The sequence below is a fragment of the Salvelinus namaycush genome, chromosome 15 (assembly GCF_016432855.1).
Source record: "Salvelinus namaycush isolate Seneca chromosome 15, SaNama_1.0, whole genome shotgun sequence".
Lineage (NCBI taxonomy): Eukaryota > Metazoa > Chordata > Actinopteri > Salmoniformes > Salmonidae > Salvelinus > Salvelinus namaycush.
The window spans coordinates 16,385,703-16,394,559 of record NC_052321.1 but is presented as its reverse complement, the minus strand read 5'-3'; the positions used below and the strand labels follow the sequence as shown (position 1 = coordinate 16,394,559).

Genomic DNA, 8,857 nt, shown 5'->3' with positions numbered 1-8,857 from the left:
TCCTCTTTTAGCACTAGACACAGCCTCTTTCAATTTAAGGTGGTTCACCGTATCCACTGGTCCGGGGCCAAACTTGGAAGAATATTCTCTGATTTTGATCCTACCTGTGTCAGATGTAAAATGGAACCAGCCACACTGTTGCATATGTTTTGGGGCTGTCATAAACTGTCAGGTTTCTGGGAATTAATATTTAAATGTTTCTCTGATATATATGACACTGTTATAGATCCGTCTCCCCTTACAGCCATTTTTGGAGTACTGCCCATAGGTACCCCCCTGTCAAGAATCCAGTTGGACACTGTTGCTTATACAACTCTTTTAGCTAGACGGCTAATACTACAGAACTGGAAGATGGCAGTTCCCCCATCTTATAAATATTGGGTGAGAGGTGTGTTGTGCTCTCTGAAACTAGAAAACATTTAATTCAATACACATGGGAACCCCAAACTGTTTAATGAGGCTTGGGCTCCATTCTGGTCTTACTTTAAACAGTCCATCCTCTGATGGCATTCATATTAAAACAAAAATAAGTCTGTGTTTGACCCCCCTGTGACTTAAGGGTTGGATGAGCATTTCTTTCTGTTTTTTTCTGGGGGGGGGGGGGGGCATTAAGGTTGATGTGCTTATTGATAGTGACCTACGGATGCCTTGTTCATCTTTCCCGGTCAGAGACTAAAATGTGAGCTTGTTTTTCACAGTTTTTTATTTTGAATTAAAAAAAATTGTTCACGCCTACATAAAATGATTATTAGTCATTTTTCATTTATTTTAAAGCATTGTAAACTTTTTATTTTTGGTCCAGTGGATGGTCGGTCTGTGGCCATGACTGTCTGTGAGTGGTTGCATTTGTCCACCCCTATCCCTTGACTGTTTACAGGAACAATGGTGAGGTGTTTGCTCTGTCCCTGTACTATAGATTGCCCTTTAACCTTTGTAGCCTTCTGCATGGTGTGTTTAACTTGTCTAAAGTATGGTATGTTTAAAGCTATTCAAAAATATATATATTATTTGTATTTTTTCTAGTTGAGTATATTATTGATATTGCTTTGTGTTGTCTTGTGTGTGTAAAACTTAATAAACAGAGTTTTCAAAAGGTACAGAACGGAAGGCAGTCTCAGGGTCAGGGCAGAAAACTAGAAAACAGGAACTAGAAACAGACAGGAGCAAGGGCAAAAACACTGCTAGGCTTGACGAACAAAACGAACTGGCAACAGAAACAGAGAACACAGGTATAAATACACTGGGGATAATGGGGAAGATGGGCGACACCTGGAGGGGGGTGGAGACAAGCACAAAGACAGGTGCAACATTTCAGGGTGTGACAGTAGTGGCTTTGCTGGCATGCATAAAATATTTTGGGGGGGGTTTTCCCCACCAAGATTTACATGCTAAAAACGCCAATGATGATATGTTACATTTGGTATGGTTACATAAGACAGATGGTTACTTAAGGCAATAGGGTGGTTGGTAAGTCAGTTGGTCAGGGGTGGGCATATAACGCAAAGTCGGGGTGTGCGGGCATATAACACGAACGTCCAGCAACCCAAAGGTTGCGTGTTTGAATCTCATCGCGGATAAGTTTTGTACATTTAGCTAAGGATCAACTTTGCAACTACTAACTACTTTTTAGCTAATTTGCAACTACATAGCATGTTAGCTAACCCTTCCCCTTCCCCTAACCCTAACCTTAACCCTAACCTTAACACTTTATCCCAACCTTAACCCTAACCTTAAGACATAACCCCTAGCCTAGCTAATGTTAGCCACATAGCAAACATTAACATTAGACACTTAGCCACCTAGCTAACATTAGCCACATCAAATTGGAATTGATAACATATCATATGAATTGGATAATGGACATCGACCATACGAAATGTAACACATCATACTAATTGTCGTGTCCCGGATTTACATTTACTATATTACGTGAGTCCAGGTTGCAGCCACCCAATTCATCCTTTTGCACTGTGTCCTCACTGAACACTAGAATACCTGGAGTGATTCTTCCTATCCTCTTTGTTTTAGTTCTATTAAAAGGGAAGTTTTGGCAGAGCCACCCAGCAGTAGAGGAAGAGAGTGAGCATTGCATATTCTCTCAAACAGTCACATCTACTGCTGGCTGAGACAGAGAGACATTGCTGCTGAGTAATGCCCTAATGTCATTTATGCATTGTCAGCCCTTGGGGAGATCTGTGACAACAGTTAAGGATTCTCTGAGACTTGTGTTTTTTGCAAGTACAATGAGTGCCTTGGCTAATGTAAGACTGTAGCTCAGTCCAGAAACAATCCATAGTCCCTATACCCCATAGGCAAAATGAACAAGGATAATAAGCCTTTCATAACCCATTAGAGTAACAGAAAGCTGATATGACATGGAAATGATTGATTGCATTCAGTCACATTGACTGATTTGCAAAGTATTGCAGTTGCTTTCACATGTTCTATCCTAGATAGACCTTGTTATATTTTGGGCAATTTCAAAAAGAGCTTCAGCAGAAACACTACCAGGTGAGCAGAAATTGCTTTGTTACCACAGTAACGTTCGCTTTATTGTATGAAGCCCTCTCGCGAGATTCCAGTACAGTGACGGGAGGGTGGTTGGTAATATTGGTATGATCTCATCCCTACAGCAACTGCATAGCGCAGCGAGGCAAACCAGTAACTTTGGATCCAACTTCTAAGTTAGACTGCATCTCTGAGGAAGGCGCAAAGATCATTGTGATTTTAACGGGAACGGAAACATCTGCTTTAAAGCCATATAGTTAACGTTGTTCCTGTATTTATTTATTTTTTACACTGAAGGGTCTTCCACGAGAAGCAAAAGGGGGGAAAACGCGTAGTATTGTGTTCATGCCATCCAACGGTTAATAAGGGAGAGACAAGAAAAGGTGAGTTGCAAACCTGCGTTATGTCGTTGGGGAACGATGCATGTCATGTGCATGGTGTTTTGGGGGTAGGCTACATGGGCGCAAGCAACATCTGGATTGTCTCCCCAAACAATTAGCATGTTAAACAGCAAAATATGACCGATTTATGTGCTCTACTAGTAAGTAATCTACATTTGAATACGCAATCAGGGTATTTTCTTTCCCAAAATTAGGAGGGATCCAGAAAGGTTGCTTTGTGGGTTTAGAACGCGCACGCTGCACGTGACTGGAGTGGAAAATGTCAATTTTGGTCATGTCATGATCAATGCAATGCATCACTGTATCATGTTTTTCAAGGACAATGTGCATTGTTTCGAGTCCAGCTTGGGTTTGCTGATTTACAGGTGGTATCGAGCAAATTGACATGGTTTAATAGCGCTTTAATAGACCTGTTATGCTGCAGCTTTCGTTGTATTACTCTCCTTTGGTATATATAAACCAGTGGTTCCCAACCAGGGTAGCCTACTAGGACCCCTGGAGGTACTTGGCCTATCCATAGGGGGTACTTGAGAAGACTCATGAGACCATAGGCCTATGGTAAATTGCACATGAGGGTGTACTTCAGGGGTACTACGGGTAGAGCAAAATTCAGTTGGTACAATAACCCGAACATTTGTGAAAAAGGTTGAGAACCACATAAATATTGTTAGGTCTGTTAATTAACCCATGCCTCTACAAGTGGTGGGTTAATGTTTCTAAAGGGTTCATGTTGATGGATCTTTCTATAAGCCAGGCAACACATATGCAGGTTGGACTGTCACAAGGCATAACACTATTGTCTACTCAACCACTATAGGTACAGAAGCTGAATTAATGTACAATATTGCTCAACACTGCGGTTAGGACATACAGTATACTAACTTGGCCTTTAAACTGTCTGTTTGTCTCTTTGTCAGTGAGATGCCTCCAAGCCTGAGGGTTCGTCTCGAACTCAAACAAAGAACACCTACCTTGCATTCTCTGTTTTGGACAGAATGGCCAAATTAACACAGTTTGTTTGGAAAATTGATACTTTACATCAGCTAAAGTAGGCTAACTGATGATCTGACACAGCTGACTAGACATTGCTGTTGTAATAAAGCAGGCAATGTATTAGTTTAGTTCTTAGTTCTGAGTAACATTTTACATTGTTGCTCTCAGGCTGTACACCTGTTTAGTAAGTAACACTGTAACTATTGAACTATTACTACGCCAACCCCCTCTACTCTACTGCTACTCTCTGTTTATCATCTATGCATAGTCACTTTAACTATACCTACATGTACATATTACCTCAATTAGCCCGACTAATCAGTGCCCCCGCACATTGACTCTGTACCAGTACCACCTGTATATAGCCTCGCTTCTGTTATTTTTGCTGTTTTTTCTTTTCTTTTTTTTCTTTACTTTTCTATTGTTTACCTAATACCTATTTTTTTCTTAAAAATGTCACTGTTGGTTGCATTTCACTGTAAGGTCTACATCCGTTGTATTCGGCGCACGTGACAAATACACTTTGATTTGATTTTAAAGCAAATACTAAAGTATTATTACAGAGTTACTACACAAGAATTAGAGCAGGTTAATGTAAAGTGTTATACATTTCTGGAATATGAAGTAGAGTAGTAAACATTTTATAGGGCATGCAATGTTTTGGCATTGAAGGGCCCCTACAGTGGCAAATCTGGATGCGCTTAGACATGAGATTTGAACTTGGCCTCTCTGGCCAGCTGTTTCTGACAGTTCCAGTAGCTGTCACAAGGAGTCCAAATACAGTCGATTTAGCACTCACTCACTGTTTGTACTTTCTGTCTTCTGCATATAAGAGCTTGAACATCACAGTGTTGAAATTGGAGTCCCACTAGTACAGGGTTCCCCAACTGGCATCCTGTGGTTTTCTGAGCAAATTTCATAACATGTTAATTGTTGGACATGAAAGACTATAAAAACACCAGGAAATCATCTCCAAGTGATTTTAATTTTGGAAATCTGTTCCCAAGTATTTACAGTCTACAAAGAAATTGTAATTATGTTCTGGCCCCCCGAGCATCCGTTCAAGAAAACATCAGCCCACGGCTGTATCTAGTTGATGATCCCATGCCCTACTATTTCTTCCGTCTCTCTCTACCCATATTAGTGTATGCTGATCCGTGGCATTGTTCTGTAGGAAACTGGATTGGTTATGGTGGGATGAGTCAGAAAGGGGAAGGAAAGAATATTGAGTTGCATAGTGGACAAAATATTAGCATTCTTTGTAAACATGGCAGATTGATGACTGGGATAACATCAGACAGGTCCATAGTCATAACAATTGAAGACCTCTGTTTTACTGTTGAATAAATATTTTCTTAACCTCATTACTCTTATATTTAGTCTGATATTGTTTTGCTGAAGCAAAATCATCATGCAAACTGGACCAGTGCCCCATGATGATGGAGTTTTCACTTTAAATCAATCTAGTGCTGACACTATTATGGGGAAAAGTGTCTTTCTATTTTCATCTCCCATGATGGGTGAACCATTCTCTGCTTTGTGCCATAGACAACCCCCCCCCCTCCCCCATGGTTAACATAATACAATAGTATAGGGTAAATGCAGCTCACATATCTTATCACAAGAGTATGACAGCAGGGTCAGGGAGGTGGACTCCAGGGCAGGCTCTTCACTCCTGGCTCTGAACGCTAGATAGGAGGAGCAACAATTGGAGCGTAGTTCAGTTTTATAAAGTGCCTCTCTGGAATGTGTTTGAAGTGAAATACTAAAACTAAATGTTTGCTTTGTTCATGACAGGCCTACTCTTATGTATATGTATAACATGTCATGTTAATATAACAGGGTGGAATATGCTTCCAGGCCAATTAAATACCCTGGCCCGCTGCCTGCCTATTCAAGGTGCTCAAATGTTTACATTCAACAATAATTAGAATAATCAGTTAGAATTCTAATTAGAAAGACACTGTCTAGTCCACCTTGATTTAAATCGTCTTTCTCCTCAAGTAATGTGTTGCTTGAATGGGCAATGTTGCCTGCATTCCCTCCTGTTGTTAGTTGTTGAAGGCTGAGAACAGACATAACAGGCCCTGGGATGTGCCACTGAATGGACTGATACACATGTCTGGTGTCAAGTACAAGGCCATGTTATTTTCCTTTCTATTCTGACTAAGCTCTGTGAAATCAAAGAAGCGGATTGACCTTTTGGCCAACCGTCCGTAACCATAAAGGATAACGACTAGAAATATATTACGTTATGAAAAAATGAGTAGGCTCCTGTTTGAATGATTAAGCAATGTTTGTCAGACCAAAGGCAGAAGAGTAAATGATTGTCTTGGCAATCTGTCCTCCGGTGCCCTACGATGTCACCATTGAGTTGAATGGGGGTGATAAAGCTGACTGGGATGAGGATGACTGTGGTACTGTCTCCTGTTAAACTGTTGGAATGCCCCGGCTTTGTCTGCTTGGGCCTGCCGGGTATATGTCAACCAATGGAAACAGCGAAAGAGCACGGAACTCACAATGGAGATGATGTAATCTCTTTCAACTCGCTGTCACAGAGTAAATGCAGACGAACAAAGAAACTGCCCCTTCCACCACGTTTGGAGAACGTCGACCTCACAAAAATGATATAGGCAACTGTTAACTTTTGCGGCTTTACAATTATTTATGTGGAGGTCACATTATTTTGCGTTGTGACCCCCCCCCCCCCCACACTTATTCTCCTGATGAGGCAGAATGTAATATAGTGGTGCAGTTGCAACATAGCTGATGTGCTGATTTGGGACAAGATGTCTATTCTAATCTAGCCCTGACAAATAGGCCTATTCCCCACAGTATCAATCTACTTCTTGTGCTGCCCTCATAGTCTCAGTCTGTTGCTGATGCTGATGATTTTAAGTAACCTCACACTAAGAGACAGAGTGATACCCTGACTAACTTAATCTAACTCTCAACTCTAACCCAAAGCCACAGTTTCACAAGTCCAGACAGGCTGTAATTCCCATCTTTCTCTGCCTCTCAGTTACAACAAGTGCTGGAAATAGTGTGTTCTGGGAAAGGATTGGGGAAAACACATCTCCAACAAACAACCACACAGAGAAAAACAAACTGTTGGAAAGAAAACGCTTCCGTAATAAAATGTTGGTACCTGAGGATGTGTTGAGTTGCTTTAGGCTATCTTGCCTTATAGTGATGATCTGCCTGGTTGTGTCTAAACATGTCAGTCACTACCTACAGTATCACACTGTCAGATCTACTCCCCCCTGTATCTCCCTCACATACAAAATCTTTGCAACCATTCCTAGTCTATAAACAGAGAACAAGGCCCATGCCTCATGCTGTGTCTTCCATACAATAGTGACATATTATTTTCCCATACGGGGTCGAAACCACACAGCTATACTGTTGTTCTGTGGGCAGAAATCTGAGAAGCAGATTGGAATATGCAGTGGGTTGAGCATGCCTGAATCAGGATATCAATTTGCAGACAGGTCTGTTCAGCTAGTCCTCATTCCTTCACTTTAACGGCTCAACTGTTTTTGTTACTTTCAGGTGCAGCGTCGCGTACAGTGAAACTGAAATTCCATGCCACACAGCACCGCATGAGTTCTGCTCAGAACTTATTTGATTTGAAACCCCCAACACAAAATCTAAAGACGCTGATTGTTAACATTTCTGAAAGAGTTGCACTTTAGGTTCCCTCCTCTTGGTTTCCTGCATCCCAACTAGCAGAAATCCCTGTTCATATTGCTCCAAGATTCCACATCCTCTCTCTAGTCAAAACACGTAATACATTTCCATGGTGTGAGTTGAGTTCCTGCTCCACTCCAGGCATGGTTGGGGGTGAGGAATGAGACTGCTTGGCTCTAGTTCCTTCCTTGTCCTGTGTGAGAATTTCAGAGGCTCTCCTCTGAAACACAGGCAGAGAGAGTGAGGGAACACAATGGAATAGTCAATTGACTGTGTTCTCACCTGATATTGCTAGGATTCACTGACAAGGGGGGACAATTCTGTGATATTCAGAATAACCCCTCTCCTTTCTTACTGTTTAGTTTTCAGTTATTTAGCAGAATCTTTCATCCATAGCTACTTACAGAAGTGAGTACATACATTTTAAATTGTATTAATACTGGTCCCCTGTTTGTAATCAAACCCACAACCCTGGTGTTGCAAACGCCATGCTCTACAATCTGAGCCACACGTGACTTTCACTTTGTTGTTGACAGTGCCACACCTCATAGATTAGGAGAATTAGAAATGGGTAACACATCAGCACCCTGCCTACTTTCTGACTTGATAAACTGTCCCACTCCCTATCAATTTGACTGCTGCAGAGAGACACTCTTTCCATCTGTTCCCAGGTGGAGAGAGCAGATGAGGCCAACCAATAACAAACATGGCTGCTGCTTTTCCGGGCTTTCCCCCCAGCCTGTTTCCTGTGTATTTCATTGATGTTTTCCTGGATATCTTGGCTACAGCTTTTCTGCTGGTATGAGATACATACATACATCAACTCCATATTTGGGAGCTCATGTTCTCAGAAATAAATAACAATTCAGTTTTGACAGATTTCGTCTGTTTTCAGATGTTGTTCTTGAGGCCAAGGACGAAGAGCTAGACTACTAAACTGATCTGATAGTTTTAAAGTGTTGAGTTGAAGCGCGGTCTTCTGTTACAATACATTAATTTGTTGATGTGTTGGGAGGAGGGACTGCATGGGAAAGTGGTGTGCCGTCTGCTGTGCAAGGTATCACATAAAAGCCTGCCTGCCATTATTGCTCAAGGAGAGGCAGGGAGGATTCTTTGTGATGTGGGCCTTTTGCGGCAGGTGGGCAAGTGTTTATGTGGCGCGGCTCCCTGCTTTGAATGCTAATTAGTCGCTAGGGATCATGTACTGTTGGATTCAAAACACCGGCACACCCTGGCCTCTCGCCCTTCTGCTCCACTTGGTAACC

At 41.7% G+C, this 8,857-nt stretch overlaps 1 protein-coding gene across 2 annotated transcripts in view; it reads left to right on the top strand.

Annotated features, from left to right (window-relative positions):
• Window positions 1-2,636: 2,636 nt before the first annotated feature.
• LOC120060225 (signal-induced proliferation-associated 1-like protein 1) overlaps window positions 2,637-8,857 on the top strand; it is an 86,780-nt gene continuing 80,559 nt past the window's right edge. For both annotated transcript variants that reach the window (XM_039009380.1, XM_039009378.1), the window contains exon 1: window positions 2,637-2,891. The gene's annotated coding sequence lies outside the window, so the exon portion shown is untranslated. The remainder of the gene's footprint in view (window positions 2,892-8,857) is intronic.